This window comes from Otolemur garnettii, unplaced genomic scaffold (assembly GCF_000181295.1).
Source record: "Otolemur garnettii isolate 467f Iridium unplaced genomic scaffold, OtoGar3 scaffold00008, whole genome shotgun sequence".
NCBI classification, from domain to species: domain Eukaryota; kingdom Metazoa; phylum Chordata; class Mammalia; order Primates; family Galagidae; genus Otolemur; species Otolemur garnettii.
Genome location: NW_003852403.1, coordinates 9,820,989 through 9,838,417, shown reverse-complemented (window position 1 = coordinate 9,838,417; position 17,429 = coordinate 9,820,989). Strand labels below are relative to the sequence as shown.

Below are 17,429 nucleotides of genomic sequence, written 5' to 3'. Positions count from 1 at the left end.
AGCCATGGCCGTGCAGGGCAAGAGCTGAGGCCTGGCGGTGCAGAGGGTTCTGGGAGCTCTGCACAGGCCCTAAGGAGCCACCTGGTTGTCTATGGGCTGAGAGACCTCAGAAACTCCTGCCCTGCTGGCCATGTGTGTTGCCACCTCTACCTCAGCCCCAGAGGTGGCAGAGAGGGAAAGGCTTCCAGGAGAGAGGGAAGGGGCAGCCTTCACAAAGTGGGCAGCTATAGGAGGTGGTGCTCTCTGCAGGTTTACCAGGGGACATTAGTTCTTTCCAGGATAGGTTTAAGGGAAGTTATCAAAAGTATTTTTCTACGCGGCCAGGAGAATAGTGGAACAGGATTTGGTGAACACAGATGTGTCTCTCCCAGCCCAGAGCCAGCTACTTTCTCAGGGTCATTTTACTACCAGTTTGGCCCACAAACATGGAGGCCTGTTATATACAGGAGCGTGTTCTATATGGCAAAATGCGGTAGAGCTCTGAAAGTACAGTGGGAAGTTCAGAGTTGGCGCCAGAGTTCGTAGAAATGGAAGAGCAGGGTGAAGTAGAAAAGCAGGAGCCACACTAACAGGAGGGCTGTGAAGGCAGCTCCGAGGCAAGCGTGAAGCTGCAGGTCCTGGGGCCAATGGGGCCTCATCACTGAGTGCTGCTCAGATGTTACTTGAAAATGCATAAGCATATTTCGCTCTGCTCCCAAGGAGAGCACTGGGATAGCCTCTCCCATCGCAGCGTCTCCAGTTTCTAGCACAGAGTGGGTACCCAGTGGATGTCTGCTGTGTCCAGGATGCTGTTTATGAGGCATGGACTGTATGATAGCAGTGTCAAGCTCCAACTCCTCATTGCCTAAAGAAGTCAGTCTATAGTGTGGCTGGAACTTGTCCTTGTCCCTGCCAGCACAGGGAGATTTTTTGCAGGCCTCTGTGCCTTTGTGCCCGGCATCCTAGTGCCCACTGTTCCTTTTTTACGTTGTGAGAAGTTGCTTGTAGTAGGATCGCAGTAAAATCTTCCCTGACTCCCCCAGGTAGTCATGCCCTCCCTCCCATGCTTCCCTGCGGTCCTTTGTACTTAACTTACACGGTGCCGCAATATTGAAATCCTTTCTTTATTTGTCTGTTTGCTCCACTTGACTGAATTTTGCATTTCTCATTCACCTCCTTGTCCCAATGCCTGGCTCATAATAACCTCCCATAAATTTGTGTTACAGAAGAAACATCAGTCCTACCAGGCACTCCTTTCAGACAGCTGCAGAAGCAACTACGAATAATTCTAAGGGATGGCGATGATAGTATGATTATCGATTAATTAATTGGTTATTGATTTATTATTCACCATGAGAAATGTAGATGGGAGAAATAAAATGAGGAAAAAGAGCAACACGGTTTGGAGTACACCATTTGTGGAGAACAACAGGAACAACAGCAAACATTTCTGTATCGATTTAAAATTTATAGAGTGCGCGATGCTAGCATTATCGTATTTGTCCTCATCGTAACACAGTGAGGGAAGTAGGGCTGTAACTGTGAATCCTTCCTCTGATACTCCTCATGGACTACTTTTATGCAAACCGGTGAGCAAAGATGAGAAGAAAGGAATGAAAAAAGAGGGTTAGGTAAGGGAAAGTTGCTTTATTTAATTCATATTTTTGAATGTCCACAAATAACTCTGCAAGATCAATATTTCTATCCCGCTTTATGGATGGGCTCAGAGAAGTTTGGAGAGGTAAGGTAACATGCTCTTGATCCCTTAGCTTATTAGTAGCAAAGATTGGAGTCAAACCCAGGCTTCCTGTCTCTCTGCAGCCCTGGGTTACCTGTTGGGCCCTCGGATGACAGGCAGAAGGTTCTGGCTGTGTGTTACCTCTCCCACAATGAGGAATTTGCTACAGGATCAGAGCTACAGCTTTTTTTGGATACCCTCTCCCTTGTGAAGTATGGGAGACCCACACGTCGTCGTATCTCAGCAAGATTTAAAAGGAAGTGTTGGTGACCCACTGAGGTATTTTCATTTCATTCCTGAAGATGATTCATCGCGAGGCTTTGTGATGGCCTGTGTCACAAAAAGCCTTCCTTAATCCATAATTCCCCCACTTCCCCTTTAAGGTAATATTTTGCATTTAAGAAATAAAATCAAGCAAAATAATCCTGCTGTGAGGATATGTGTGCTATGTCTGTGATGCTGACCAAGGGCTAAATCCACCTTGGAAATGGATTAGAAAAATTGCCTTAAAAACAAAAAAATCCCAATATAGTTTTTGCTAATTCTGCTTCTACTTGTCAATCTTTGCTTCTTATGTATATTTTTCTTTCTCCTTGTCAGTTAGGATAGACTATACCTCTGTGTGTGTGTGTATTTGTGGGTGATTTTTCGGGTACTACTTCCACTTTGTCACTAAATGTGCCAGGAAGCAGAAAGGAGGCCAGTGCTTTAGGCCTGAGGTCTGCTGGGATCCTGCGATTCAGGATGGAGAGGGAGGAATGTTTTTCCTTAGGGCCGGGAGCTGCCCGTTCCCGACATCCTGTTCTTCTCCTTGTGCGAGCTGCCTGTGCCGTTCCACGTAGGGTCACAGTGAAGCAAGGGCACTTTTAAGAAGAAGACGGGGACAAACCTACAAACAGCTGTCCTTTGCTAACTGCGAAAGAGAGAGCATCCGGCTGGAGACCCGCAGCTTTCCCTTGCTGAGAACCCTCAGCCGGTGCCTGCGTGGGAGCCGTTTCATTTTATCCTTTCTTCCTTGCCCCCAGAGCACGGGGTACCTGCTGTTGCTCTCATGCCTCTTGCCAACAGTGGCATCTGCTCAGTGTAGCCATCAAGAATTTGAATGTCAATATCTTTGCCTTGAAATGAATGAAAAAGTATTTGTCACTCAGCGGCAATCATTCTTCAAATAAAAGGTTAGCCAGACAGGGCCCTTAATCAAAGAGTCGGTCTTTTCTGTCAGCAGTGCCTTTTAAATAGCGATGATGAAGGCTGGCTGTCAGGGTAGGACTTGATGAGCGAGATGATTGATCTGCATAAATCATTTTCTTTTAACATTGTCAGTGAAGAGTAAATTGGTGGGACATTTTGGGTATTAGCTGTGTTGAAATTAATATGCAGTATCCTAGGTGTGTCCTCGCTCACACAATCCTCATAAAAGAAGGTGGAAATGAAAGGGAGGCTTTTTGGCATGCATTGTTCTAGCAAGAAAGTTGCACCGTTCTTCCTGCTGTGGTCATCATCTTGCATGCTAAATTCGGAAGTTGAGTGTGTAGCGCATTTTACAAGCTCCAAAAGGAATCCAGTTAATTTGGGAATTAGCTGGAGTCAGTAGCATTTAACAACCAGTAAATCTACAGAGACGCACAGCTCAGTGGCAAAAAAAAAAAAAAAAAAAAAGAAAAAGAAAAAGAAAAAGAAAAAAATATATAAATAAAAATCTAAGAATGGTTTCTGCCTTTAAAGGCTGGGAAATCTATTCCCTAGCATGCTGTCATGGAAATAAGCCTCAGCTATAGATCAGGTTTTGGCTTAAATCCATGTGCCATCACTACTAAGTGAGTCTCCTTGACCGTGATGTAAGTATTATAACCTTTTTGAGTTTGTTTCTTTGTCTGTAAAAATGGGTCTCCATTATTTACCTTGGGTGAGTCTGCTTTTGATATTAAACAGAGCAATACAGGTGACAGCACCAGGCACGTTACCTGGCACGTGGCAAACAAGCTTTTAATAAATGTTAATCAGCTTTCCTTCTTGGAGTCAAGCAAAATGCCTCAAACCTAGAACACCAGCTGAAATGTCAACATCATGGACATGTCTGCATGGTCAAAACAGACAGCACATTGGCTGGTTTGGGTCACTCCTGTGTTTGATGAGATATCTTAGAGCCATTTTTACACCAAAAATGTATTTCAAGGGGGCAGAAGAAACAATACCCAACTGCTGAGTACTGGAAGTAGGGAATGAGTTGGAAGGAGTGGGAGAGAAATATGGCCAAGGACACTTAGGTTTTTTTCCTTTACACTCGGGATTATGTGTCTGGCTTCATATTATTAAACTTTGGAGTGAACAAGTAAAACCTATGCAATGTAGTTTTGGGATTAAAAGTAGGACTGATGGATCCAAATTGCTGTGACCACAGGCAAGAGAGTTACTGCCTCCTGAAGCCTCAGTTTCTTTATCTACATACAGGACTAGGAGGAGTACTTATTTTAGTGATATTAGGATAATTGAGTTAGCCTAGTAATGAACAAACCATGCAAAAGAACATCTGGTATATGCATGATCACTATGGTTATTGTGAGTGATTGAGTTGTGGGTTGAGAAAGGTAGACGATGCTGAAATGCAAGTGGGTCAGAATTGTGCAAGGAAGAAACACATGTAGATATGGAAGCGCAGGATAGTGGAATGCTGGAGTGAGACACTTGCCTCATTTTGGAGAAACTTCCCTGGTGGACAAGTTTGGAACCAGGGTGATTCTAAAACAGTGGTTCTCAACCTTCCTAATGCTGAGGCCCTTTAATACAGTTCCTGTGGGTTGCGACCCACAGGTTGAGAACCACTGTTCTAAAAACATCCATGGTCTAGCTGGACCGTCACTGTTGTTGGAGTGACTGACCCTTTGCTCATTGTAGGAGTGAAATCTAATGGAGATAGCCTTGTGGACAAAACAAATACAGAGGAGCTTTCAATTTCTTCTGTCTTAAAAGAAATTCTTGATTAAATAACTTGCTGAGAAATAGATTTCGGAGGGTCTTCTGGTAAATAGTCTTATTGTGTTGAATGCAAAGATTAAAGGAACACTATCTTCTTAGCCACATTCTCAACATGCCTCTGGGAATGGTAAAATCCATTTCAATCTCTTCTTGTGGGTACTTGGCATGGACCCATGGGCGCCTCTGTTACATGGATGTGGCACTCACCTGTATAAATTAGCCAGTGTTTCTCAGAGTACCTCTGTGCCTCGGAGAGTCACATTATCCCCATTCCTGGAGATTTGCATTTTTCTCTCAGGCTTTTTGCTGGCTCAGCTAATTGGTTGTTGTTGGGCTTTGTGCCTCCCTCCTTTCCTATCTTCTGAATTTGTCCCCTTTTGAGCTTTGGGTCTCCTTCTACATAATGAGCGATATTGCCACAAGACAATTCCAAAGAAATTTGGAATTTCTGATGATTCTTGGATGTCCTCAAGGGGTCTGGTGGCAGCAAAGGTCACTCTGTTCTCAGAATGACCCAGTGTGGAGACTCGAGACCTTGCTTGGCTCCACTCTATGGGAATGTCACACTGAACACTGAGCATGGTCACTGCACTACTTTTCAGAAGAGAAATTGCCCAAAGTCTCTCCCAGGAGATGGCCGCTGTTTTGGGGAATTCATAGCAAACGTTTTCTGGCTTGCAATGCTCTTGGGTAAAAAATGCTGTTTGATTCATTCTGGATTCTATCCTTGTTAGACAAAGCATAGCCCACGTTATCTAACTGGCTACTTGACAGAGTCCAGCCGTGTTGGGTATGATATTCTGTTCTAGATTAATTTCGAGTCATGAAGATCCAAAAGAAGATGTTTAAGAGCCCCACTAATGTTTCATTTATAGTGCTCTATCAAAGTGATAGGTATTTAGCCTTCTTTATTGGATATGAAACATTAACCTAAAGCCAGTCCTGCTTTCTGTTTTAAATACCAATATCCATAATGTGTTTCTCACTGTAAGCATCTCTGACCCTTGCCCTTGATTTTATCAAGGATTGTGAAAAATTGGCTGCCAGCTCCCAAAGGACTCACATATGTAAGCCTTAGGTTAAGATTCTCTGGCACCTTGGACAGTTGACCAACCCTGCTTGGGCCTTTGCAGGGTTGGTCAGGATTCATGAGTGAATATTTACAGGGTCTTCACTGTGTTCAAGGCACACCAGATCTTGTGAGGGTTGAGCCACTGGGGTACAAAGCAGACTCAACTTCACTGCATACAAAAGTGCTGGAAAGAGATAACTCTACCAAGGGCCAACCTTATTACTCCCAGCTTGCTTATTACTTTTTCTTCAGGTATGGACGGATGAGGACTAGAAAAATCTGGGCAGCTTCTCATCTTTACACCTTCCCATTTGGGAAAGTATAAAAAAGGTGTATTTATGTCAATTCCAGTGAGTAAGTGGAGTCCATTGCTTAACCTCCAGGGGCTCCCTCTTGTCCAGGAGCTAATAGTGTGCTATTTGAGGCTGTAGATTAGAACAAGTGTCCAGGAGCCCGACTGGTATTCTTTCAACCCTTGTTGATGAACTTATGAATGAAAGAATGAATAATTTTCACTTTTCCTTCCTGCCCATCTTGGTGGCTCAATGTTCTATTTTCTGCTTCTTTGTTATCATCTCTGGAGTCCCCTTAATTGGGACTCCTTACTCTGGGAGCCCCTGTAGCTCCAGCCAGGTGGTAGAGTCTTGCCATTGTCCCTTCCCTTGGTCTGGTATTGTGACTGTTTTCCTGGGTTGGAGACACCACCAGTACAGCTGTGCTCTCCCCTGTTACCTGTTCTGTGTTTCACTTAAGGCTTATCTCAGGAGGCCTTTGAATCTTGTTTGGCCAGAAATCTTTTTGGCTACTGGTATGCTTGGTTGGGTTCCAATCTATCCCTTTCATTTTCAGGTAGGGCCCTTGGTGTTGATTTGTGTTGTAGGCCTGTGATTTCCCTTGGTCTCCTTTCCCCCATCCTGCGATGTGTAGATACTGTTGCCAGAGTCAAGGGCTCAACCATTTGACTACCTTATAAAGACCTTTTGGTGGTGGTGGTGGTGGGGGGAGCCCGTCTAAAATTTTCAAATAATACTGGAATAAAACATTTTCATTGTGAAAGATGCAAGTAATAGAGATGTGATAGCAGAGTCTGAGGGTCTGTGTGTGAATTAGGTAGTGTGTCATAGAAAACCAGACCAACTCAAAGGGGGATTTTAGTTTCTTTCACAAAAAGGGAGTCCAGAGGGAGCTCTTACGTAAGCTTCACAGGGTCAGCAGAGACGAGGCTTCCGCTAGATTTATCTTCTGTCTTTCTGTGTCACCATCCTCAGCTGTGGCTTCACTTTCTAAATTGCTTTGTGGTTCAAGGTGACTGCTAGAGTTCCATTCGCCTCCTCCAAAGTCCAAGTAGGAAGGAGGAGGAATGAGAGAGGAAAAGAAAAAGTACATGCTAGCTGTCTACCTGATCTATAGAAGAATTTGTTTCCCTTCTGTGAGATCATTTCTCCTTTGTATTCTGTAGAATGGATCTGCCTCCCCCGTGTAGATGGTTAACACTTGTCTCCTTTCCAAAATATTCAACTGTAAACCTATTTTTACATTTATGCTTCTGCCCATGAACTAGCATTTGTGGATGACAGCTTCTGTGAGGTGGCTTTTGTAGGTCAAAGGGTGTGTCCCCTACTTAAGTGTTTGCAATGAACACCACAGTGGGAATGAGCATGGATTTTGGAACCAGGCACACAGGGCGTGACTACTCATTCTGACACTTCCTAGCTGTGTGAGTTTGGCTAAGTTATTTAAACTCTGGAAGTCTCCATTTTTTCCCCCTGTAAAATGGAGTCAGGGGAGACCACCTACCTCTGCAGGAGGCGATGAAATGAGATTGTGACTACAAAACGCTTAACAGCGTTAAGTCTGGCCAGTTGTAAACCACCACAATGAATGGGTGTTAGTGGGGCTTCTTCTCTTGGAGTGAGATTCTGATACATATGTCCATTATATAGAGAAAAAAACAAAAACATGGAGCCTCGCCCTGAACATTAGATTCAGGGTCAATATGCGTTGTCAAGGTGAGCATCAGATAGGAAAATAATGGACGTTGAATGTACAGATTGGAAAATCATTCCATTGACCCCAGGGACGGTATAAGCTAATTGATGGTTAGAAAACCCCCAGAGTAAATCAGGCGCGTCTTTGATTCATAAGCACGTGTTATAAATCTGTGTAAAATCATCTTTACAACTACTCAGTTGCATTCCTTTAGCACATCAGATGCTTTAGTTGTGGAACTTGACAAAAATCAACATAAATGTTCTTCTTCTCCCCCAACTATATTGAACATTGCACAGATGTGTGGTTAAGTATTTATTATGAACATGCAAATATTGATGTCCCCCAGGCCCGTTCTTTGATTTTCAAACTGCTGTTGCTATATGTGGCATTGTTGATTAATATGGGTCTTTTCTCTGACACACAGCATGTCTGACTTCAGGGCCGCTGAGAGCAGCATAAGGAAGAAAAGAGAAGCCGGGGCTTGATATTCATGGGGACGGACAATAACTTAGGCTGGGATTTGCTTCGGGAAAATGGCAGCAGGCAACCAAGTGTAAGCGAAGGTTGAGAGTGCACTTAGAACATGACAGATTCTCAGTACAGCTTTGCTGATTTGAAAGAGACAGAAGCTATGGAGAAGACACAACCATAATGAAAGGATTTTCACACTTGTTTAGAACAAAATTTATCAAATTTGGCATCACTGACATTGAAGGCCAGACAATTCTTTGTCATGGAGGCTGTCCTGTGCGTGGTGGGGGGTTAAGCAGCATCCTTGGCTACCCACTAGGTGCCGGCAGCATGGTGGTCCTCCTCAAGTCATGATCACGACAGATGTTTCCAGATTTTGCTAAATGTCTTGGGGTGAGGGTGGGGCACCAGCACACCCAGCTGAAGACTGCTGGTCTAGAAGAAAGGAAAATAAGCTGATTAACTTGGATTCTACTTAACAAACAACGTAACCTAATCGTCTGTACCCTCATATTAAGCTGAAATAAAAAATTGATTAATTAAAAAAGAACATAAGCTAACATACATTTAACAGCAAGTATGTGCCAGATATTTAACTTATTTAATCTTAGCAGCAGTCCTGATTTGCAGGTGTTGATGAAGTCATTTTTGCAGAAAGGAGAGGTGGGATTCAGAGAGGCTAAGAACGTGGCCCCAGGTTGGACAGATGAGGCCTGAAGCCCAAACGTGATGTTCTTTTCCTGATATTTCTCTCCCCTCCTAAGAGTCCGTCTTAAACATTAAGTATCACAAGGGCTTTCTAGTTCCCCCTTCTTGTTGCTGAAGACTCAGAACTGACTTTTGTATGAAGACACTACCACGTGTACCATTTGGAAAGAATCAACCTATATTTGGGTCATTGATTTCGTTTGGTTTATGTTGAGCAGAGAATGTGAACTGGGCCCTTCCCCAGTGGAGGAAGCAATGACAGACAAAGAGATAGGTGGTCTTAGCGTTTCAAGGGCTGAGATTCTCCAGGGAGAACTCAAACCAGGTCCACAGGGAGTTTCTTTGGGGGAGACAACAGTACAAGACCTGTGATATCTTCTGTGGGGAAAGGTAGCCTTTGTTGCATTGACTCTTGGAAATATTTGGTAAAACAAATGGGGTTTTCTTCTCAGAAGTGCTGAGATCAACTATTTGCCTACTTGATCCTCTTATAGTTGACTGGGCAGGTTTCAACTCTGGTCTGAGCAGAAGGGACTTTGTTCTGAGCTCTAGATTCTGATTCTGTGAGGTGCAGTATGGAGACAGAGCCTCCTGCTCCCTACCATTTGATGAAGCACTGGGCCTTAGAGGAGAATTTTGGGGGATGCATAATTATTAGAATGATGTAGTAGCAAAAATTATAACTTTGATAGCTACATGAAAACAGTGCACTAGATTGCTTTCTTCAAAGAGTTGGGGTGGTTTTTTGAGGGAAGTTCAGGACAGAAAGGGATAAAATTATTAATTCTGTTCCCTTTTTATACCATCAGGAGAATATAAGCCAATAAAAGAACTAAATGTTGGCAATCCATAAAATTCCATAAGTGGTAATAAAGAAAAACTGAAACTATATTGATATACAACCAAACAAGGTAATTATCATTATTTTTTAATAAAGCCATTTATCATCAATAAATACCAAGGGGAATAGGAAAAATTACAAGCACAACAATGCCATTTTCCATAATTATAGCTATTAACAATTTAAAGCATAATTATGTGAGGGAGAAAAACTTTTAGGAAAGCTTTGTGCTGCTGTTTTCTGCACAGAGAAGTCAAATTCTTACATTACCAAATCTTCGGGATTCTCTAAGTGTTATTAAATGATTGGTTGGATGCTTGTCCCAACATAGAATAATGTGTTTTCTAGTGATCTTTCTGACAATTCAGGCCCTTCCTGCCTCTCCATTTCTTGGTCAGCCATCAGCCCTGGGAGAAGGGCTAGGATCAGGGAAAAAGGTATAATATGGTAATTATCTGTTCACTTCCTAGATATACTGGTCAGGAATTTTTTTGTTTAGCTGAAAGATTAACTTTAGAAATCCAGGGTCTCATTTATTTCATCAAAACTCACATTGATTGAACAGCTATTGCCTAAATGACTATGTAGCAGGCCTCTGGGGTATAGAAAGGGGCGCGATTCTGTTTTTTGCCCTTGAGTACCTTAAACAATCAAAGGGAGACCTGTGTGCTCACAGTGTTAAATATCAGAGTGAGCAGAGCTCACCAGCCAGCCTGTGCTCTAACCCCGCCCCGCCACTTACCACCTGTGGGATCTTGTGCAAATTAATTAACATTCCTATCATTCCTGTGCTTAGATGTCCTTATCTATAAGATAAAGTATTATTGTCTACCTGTGGTTGTTAGGAGGACTAAATGAGTTAATATGTGGAAAGTACTTAGGAAAACTTCTTGGCACCTGCTGAGACTACGTAAGTTAGCTCCTTCAGCCCTGTGGGGTAAGCCCTGTGATTTGGTACCTTGGATGGAGTCCAGTATCCATTAGCGGCAGTTAGGTAGTCTGGGTCTCCTGCGCTAGCCATACAGTTCTCTTTGTGGTCACAGAAGTCTCTGGGGACAACAGAATGACTATGGTGTCTTGGGTGAGGGTAACAGGAAAGGGTATTTCACACAGTGTAAACCATAGGTGCAAAAGTATAGAATCCAGAAACACTATGATATCCTTAGGTATTTCTAAGCTATATTTCATCTCATTAGAGCATGACAAAATCGAAGCAGTGTTGGGGAGAGATGAAGCTGCAAAGGTTGGCAGAGTCTGGGTCACAGAGTCTTGGCTTTTCTTGGGGACAGGAGGGCCCCCTTGAAGGATATTAACTATGAAGGTGATGGCTAGCCGGATTTGCAGTCTAAATCCATTATGAGAGCATTGTGCTGGGTTGCTCTAACAAGTGAGATGGGAGCCAAAGGGACGGGATGGGGGCAACTTTTGGAATTTTTATGATTAAGACTTCTACCCAGTAGGGCAGTATTTCAGCAGGGCTATGCATGTTTGTTAGAAAGGAACACCTGGACTGATTGATTCTCAGTTTAATTGTGGTAGTCATTAGTACTGTTTGGCAAATATCCCAGTTCTCCACTTCCAGGCGCGTGTATAAACAAATGGTAGGATTGTATTTTCTGGTCCCCTTGTGTGAATGGGATCACGTGAATAGTTCTGGCCCAGGAGTTGGAAGGAAAAGTGATGTGTTACTTTGGAACTAGATGACTTAATTATTGGGGAATGATCCTTCAGGGCTTGTTCTTTGCACTCTGTGAAGGTGACCAGTATCATCCCAGACAGAATCAGCCCCATCACCCAGGTCTACAGTGCAGATGGCAGAGAGCAGAATTCCCAGCTGACTCTCGATTGACATGGAGCCCGACTGAGAAGTAAACCTTTATGGTGGTGAGCTAGACTCTGCAATGCTTTCTGAGAGGGGCCAGATAGAAAGGATTTTAGCCTCCTAGTTTATAAACCCTACAATCTCTGTCACTCCCCATCTTTGTCCCTGGCATGGCTGTGTTTCAGTCAACGTTTATTTACAAAAACAGCTGGCAGGCTGCATTTGGCTGGCAGGCTGACTCCTACTTACGGCACTAAGATTTGGGGGCTGTTTGTTACTACAGCATAATCAAACTATTCCTGACTGATGCTTTGCCCAACTAGCTTTTCTTTTTAAATCTAGGTAAAATTTACACAGAGTGAAATGTATGGGTCTTATATATGCTATTCAATGATTTTAATAAATGTATACATCATATAACCACACTTTAATCAAGATACAGAACATTTCCGTCATTGCAGGAATTCCCCCTTTACTCCTTTATAGATAATTTCCATACTCCCATAGGCAACCATTATTCTCTTTATGGACATTATATAAATGAGATTATGTAGTAAAAATTCTTCTCTGCCTTTTTTCCCCAAGTATAATATGTTTTGAGATTCACCCACATGGTTCATATCAAAAGTCTACTCCGTTATATGAATATGTAATAATTCATTTATCTGTTTTCTCATGGATGGGAATTTGAGCATTCATATGAAGATCTGTGTAGATCTAAGTTTTTATTTCTCTTGAGCAAATACCTAGAGGTATAATTGCTAAGTCATGGGGGCAGATTAGGTTTAAATTTAGGGAAACTAGCAAGCAGGTTTGTAATGAGATTGTGTCATTCATACTCCCTCTAGCCACATTGGAGAATTCCAGATCCTCTACCCCAGTGGTTCTCAACCTTGCTAATGCTGTGATCCTTTAATACAGTTTCTTGTGTTCTGGTGACCCCAACCCTAAAATTATTTTCGTTGCTACTTTATAACTGTAATTTTGCTGCTGTTATGAATCGTAATGTAAATATCTGCTATGGGGGATGTATTTTCATTGTTACAAAGGGGTCGCGACCCACAGGTTGAGAACCGCTGTTCTACATCCTCTCCACCATTTGCTATTGTCAGTCTTTTTGACTACATTTATTCTGTTAGGTGTTAAATGGTATCTCATTGTGGTTTTAATCTGCATTTTTCTGATGACTAATAATGCTAAACATCTTTTTAGGAGTTTACTTCAATTTGCATATCATCTTTTATGAGTGAACCATTCGAATATTTTGCCCATTTAAAAAATTGATTTTTCAGCTGGATGCAGTGGCGCATGCCTAATTCTAGTACTCTAAGAGGCTGAGGCAGATGGATTGCTTGAGATGAAGCGTTTAAGACCTGCCTGAACAAGAGTGAGACTGTCTATACTAGCTGGGTGTTGCAGCAGGATCCTATAGTCACAGCTACTCGGAAGGCTCAGGCAGGAGGATTGCTTGAGCTCAAGAGTTTGAGATTACCGTGAGCTGTGATGCTATGGCGCTCTATCCAGGGTGACTGACTGAGATGCTGTCTCCAAAAAATAAAAAATAAATAAATAAATAAATAAATTGATTTCTGCTTACAAGTCCTTCAACAGATACTTGTATATCTATATCTGTTTCTATATTTATTTATTTCAAATATTTCTTCCAGTTTGGGGGTTGCCCTTTTTCTTCCTTAACGATGCTTTTTGTTCAGCAGGTTTTATTTATTATTTAATAATAAATACTGATTTATTATTTTTCTTTTTTTGTTAGTGCTTTCTGTGTCCTAAGAAATCTTTGCCTTTCTTGAGGTTGTGAGATATTCTACTCTGTTTTCTTTTAAAAGCTTCAGCGTTTTGGCTTTTATGTTTACATCTTTGATCCATATTGGTTAGTTCTTACATAGGTGAGTTAAGAAGTAAGAGTCACTGTTTTTCCATATGTTTGTCTGCTTGTTCCAGCCCCATTTATTCTTACCGAACTATACTTTGATGACTCAGTTATTTTGGAAACTTTATAAGAAATCAATTGGCCATAAATGTGTGGGTTTCTTTTTGGATTATCTGTTCTGTTTCATTGAGCTATTTTTCTATCATTATGCAAATGTGGTACTATCTTGATTACTGTAGCTTTATAGTCAGTATTGAAATCAGGGAATATGAGTCCTTCAAATTTGTGTGTCTTTTCAAGAATCTTTTGCCTATTCTAGGTCTTTTTGTTTTACATGTAAATTTAGAACTAACTCATCCATTAAAAAAACCTGTGGTGTTTGATTGGGATTGCATTGAATCTATAGATCAATTTGTGAAAAAATTGATATTGTAATACTAAATCTTTCAATCCATAAAGATTAATATGTATCTTTCTACATGTAGGGTGGCCATAAAGTTCATGTGCAATTGAAACTAGACAACCATTTAAATTCCACATGAACTTTATGGCCACCCTATATTAAGGTATTTTATAGTTTTTAGTGGAGGTCTTATAGAACTTTAATTTTTTTGTTATTATTTTGTTTTTGATGCTATTATAAATGGAATTATAAAAAATTTCATTTTCCAATTCTTTATTTCTAGAATATAGAAATATCATGATTTTTGTGTATTAGTTGTATATCTAGCAACATTACTTCGTACTTCCAGTTTTTGGTTTTTAAACTCATTAGGAGTTTTTAGGTAGGCCATCTTATGTGTTTGTTTCTTGTTTTTGTCTTATTGCTCTGGATACAGACTCCAGTACCTGCTGAATTGAGGTGGTAAGGACAGGCATCCTTGCCTTGTTCTCCATCTTAGAAGGAAAGTTTTCAATATTTTACCATATATATCATGTTGGGTATATATATTATTAATTGCCCTTTGTCAAATTGAGGAAATTCTCTGCTATTCCTAGCTTATCATGAATGGGTGTCAGATTTGTCTCTGATACTGTTTTTCCTGCTTCTATTGATTGTTTGGGGGTTGGCCTTTTTTTCTGTTAATATGGTGAATGTGATTTGTCGATTTCCAAATGTTAAACTCACCTTCCGTTTCTGTAGTGAGCATCACTTGGTCGTGATGAATTAACCTTTATATGCATTTCTAGATTTAATTTTATAAAATTATGAGTTTTTATTATGAGTTTAAAGTATATGTTAATAATAAAATTTTGCCTATGATTTTCTTGTCTTATAAAGTTTTTTTTTTTAATCCAATACGGGTAAAAGGGTTATACATGTATATTGGTCTCAAGATGAGTTTGGAAGTGTTCAGTTCTCCTCCGTTTTCTGAAAGAGTTAGTGTAATTTTGCTATGGTTTTTCTTAAATTTTTGATAGAATTCACCGATGGAACCCTCTGGGTGCTGTTAATTTCCTTTGCTTAAAAAAGTATTATTTTTCTTAAATTTTTGGCAGAATTCACCAATGGAACCCTCTGGGTGCTGTCAATTTCCTTTGCTTAAGAAAGTATTATGAACTTAATTTCTTTCAATTAAAAGGTCTATTGAAAATTTCTATTTCTTCTTTTGTTAGTTTTGTTAAGCTGTCCATTTAGTCTAAATTGTTGAATTTACTGGCATAGGCCAGTATTCTCATAATCTCTTTATGTCTGTATGTTGCTCTTTGATAGCCTTCTTTCATTTTTGAATTGTTCCTTTTTCTCTTTTATTTCCTTGATCTGTCTTGCTAGGGGTATGACAATATTCTTAGCAGCTTCGTTTGAGATATGATTCACGAGGTTTATCTTATAGGGGTACAAGTGAATCTTTCTAAGATTAGAATGTGAACGTTTTAAAACAATAACTGCGAAAATGACATGGAGGCTGTGTTGACCAGTTTGATGGAAGTATTTCAGATTGCATGTGAAAACCCCACACTGTACCCCAGAAGTGCATTAATGTACATAGTTACCATTCAATAAAAAAAAAGAGAAAAAAGAGATATGATTCGCACTACATTCAAATTATTTTAAGTGTGCAGTTCAGTGATTTTTAATAAAATCAGATATTTTCAACACAATGCAATATTTGAATACTTCCATCCCCGTACCCCAAATTCTTCATGCCCATTTTCAGTCACTCTTGTTTCTAGCCCCATCTCTAGATAACCAATACACCAGTTAGTATTTCTGTTGGTGTGCCTTTTATGGGCATGTCCCACACACGGAATCATACAGCATGTGGTCTTTGTGCCTAGCTTCTTTCCTTTGGTGTGATGTTTGTGATATTCATGGTGCATCAGTATTTTCTTCCTTTACGTTGCTCCATAGTTTTCCATTGTATGGATATAGCACACTTACTTGATTCATTTATCAGCTGATGATGAACGATGCTTCCATAAATATTCATGCACAAGTCTTCGTGTCAACACATGTTTCATTTCACTTGGGTGGATACCTAGGAATGGAATAGCTGAGCTATACGGTACATTTATGTTAACCTTTACGAAGCTGCTGTACTGTTTTAAAATGAGTACACCATTTTACCTTTCCACCATCAGTGTATGAGCGTTCCAACTTTTCCAAATCCCATCACCATCTGTTATTGTCCATATTGTTGATTTTAGCTATTTTAGTGCATGAGACAGTGGCCTACTTCATTGTAGTTTTAATTTGCATTTCTCTAATGACTAATGATACAGTATAATTCTTAATGTGTTAATTGACTATTTGTATGTCTTCTTTGGGGAAATATATATTCAGAGCTTTTTTGCCTTTTGTTATTTATTTTGTTTTTATTTATTTATTTTTATATCAGATTAACGTAAGGGTACAAACAATTAGTTTACAAGGTTTGCATTTTTCAGGAAGAGTCCCTATTGTAGTTGCGTCCCACACCTAAAAGGTGTACCATACACCCTTACGTTGACATTAAGTGGGAGCACACCAATCCCGCCTCCCTTCTCCCTTCTTTCTCCCTTGTTCCCCTTTCCCCCAACTTGAATTGAATTGAGTTTTTCTCTTGTGTGGGCGTGTATTAGATCATCTACTGACTTCATATTAGTATTGGGTACATTGGATACTTGATTTTCCCTTCTTGTGGTACTTTACTAAGAAGAATGTGTTTCAGTTCTGTTCAGGCTAATACAAAAGATACCAAAGATGGAGACTTCTGACCCTTTTAAATTGGGTTATCTCTTTTTATCATTGAGTTATAAGTATTCTTTCTATTTCTATAGATACAATTATTTTATCATATACAACATATAATTTGCATTTTCTCCCACTCTGTGCCTTACTTTTTCATTTTTTATAATGTGTGTGTTTTATAGTGCAAAAGTTTTCAATATTGACAGTCTAAATTATCCACTTTTCGCTCTTACAGATAATGCTTTTGGTGTTGTATATAAAAAAATCTCTATCTGACCCAAGGTCATGAAGATATTTCTCTTGGGTTTTTCAATTTTATAAATGTTTTTAAAGAACCAGATTTTAGCTTTGTTAATTTTCTCTATTGGTTAGTTCATTTTTTATTTTATTGATTTCTATCTCTGTACTTATGTTGCTATTTTCTCTAGCTTATTAATGTGGAAATTTATGGTTTTAAACTTTTCATATTTTCTAATGCAAGCATTTAAGGGAATAATTTTTTCTCTTAAGTGCCATTTGAGCTGTGACCATGGATTATGCTATGTTATATTTCTTTTTTTTTTTTATTAAATAATAGCTGTATATATTAATGCAAACATGGGGTACAGTGTAGTGTTTTCATACACATTTTGAAATACTTTCATCAAGATGGTTCACATAAATTTCATGTCATTTGCGTCATGTGTCATTGTGTCAAAACATTTACATTCTAGTTCTAGAAAAGTTCACTTGTACCCTTGTTAGACAGAAATATAGGTGATCTTTCCGGT

The 17,429-nt window shown here is 40.1% G+C and overlaps 1 protein-coding gene across 1 annotated transcript in view; it reads left to right on the top strand.

Annotated features, from left to right (window-relative positions):
• LRMDA (leucine rich melanocyte differentiation associated) overlaps positions 1-17,429 on the top strand; it is a 1,056,075-nt gene that overhangs the window by 336,835 nt on the left and 701,811 nt on the right. The gene's annotated exons all lie outside the window — the stretch shown is intronic.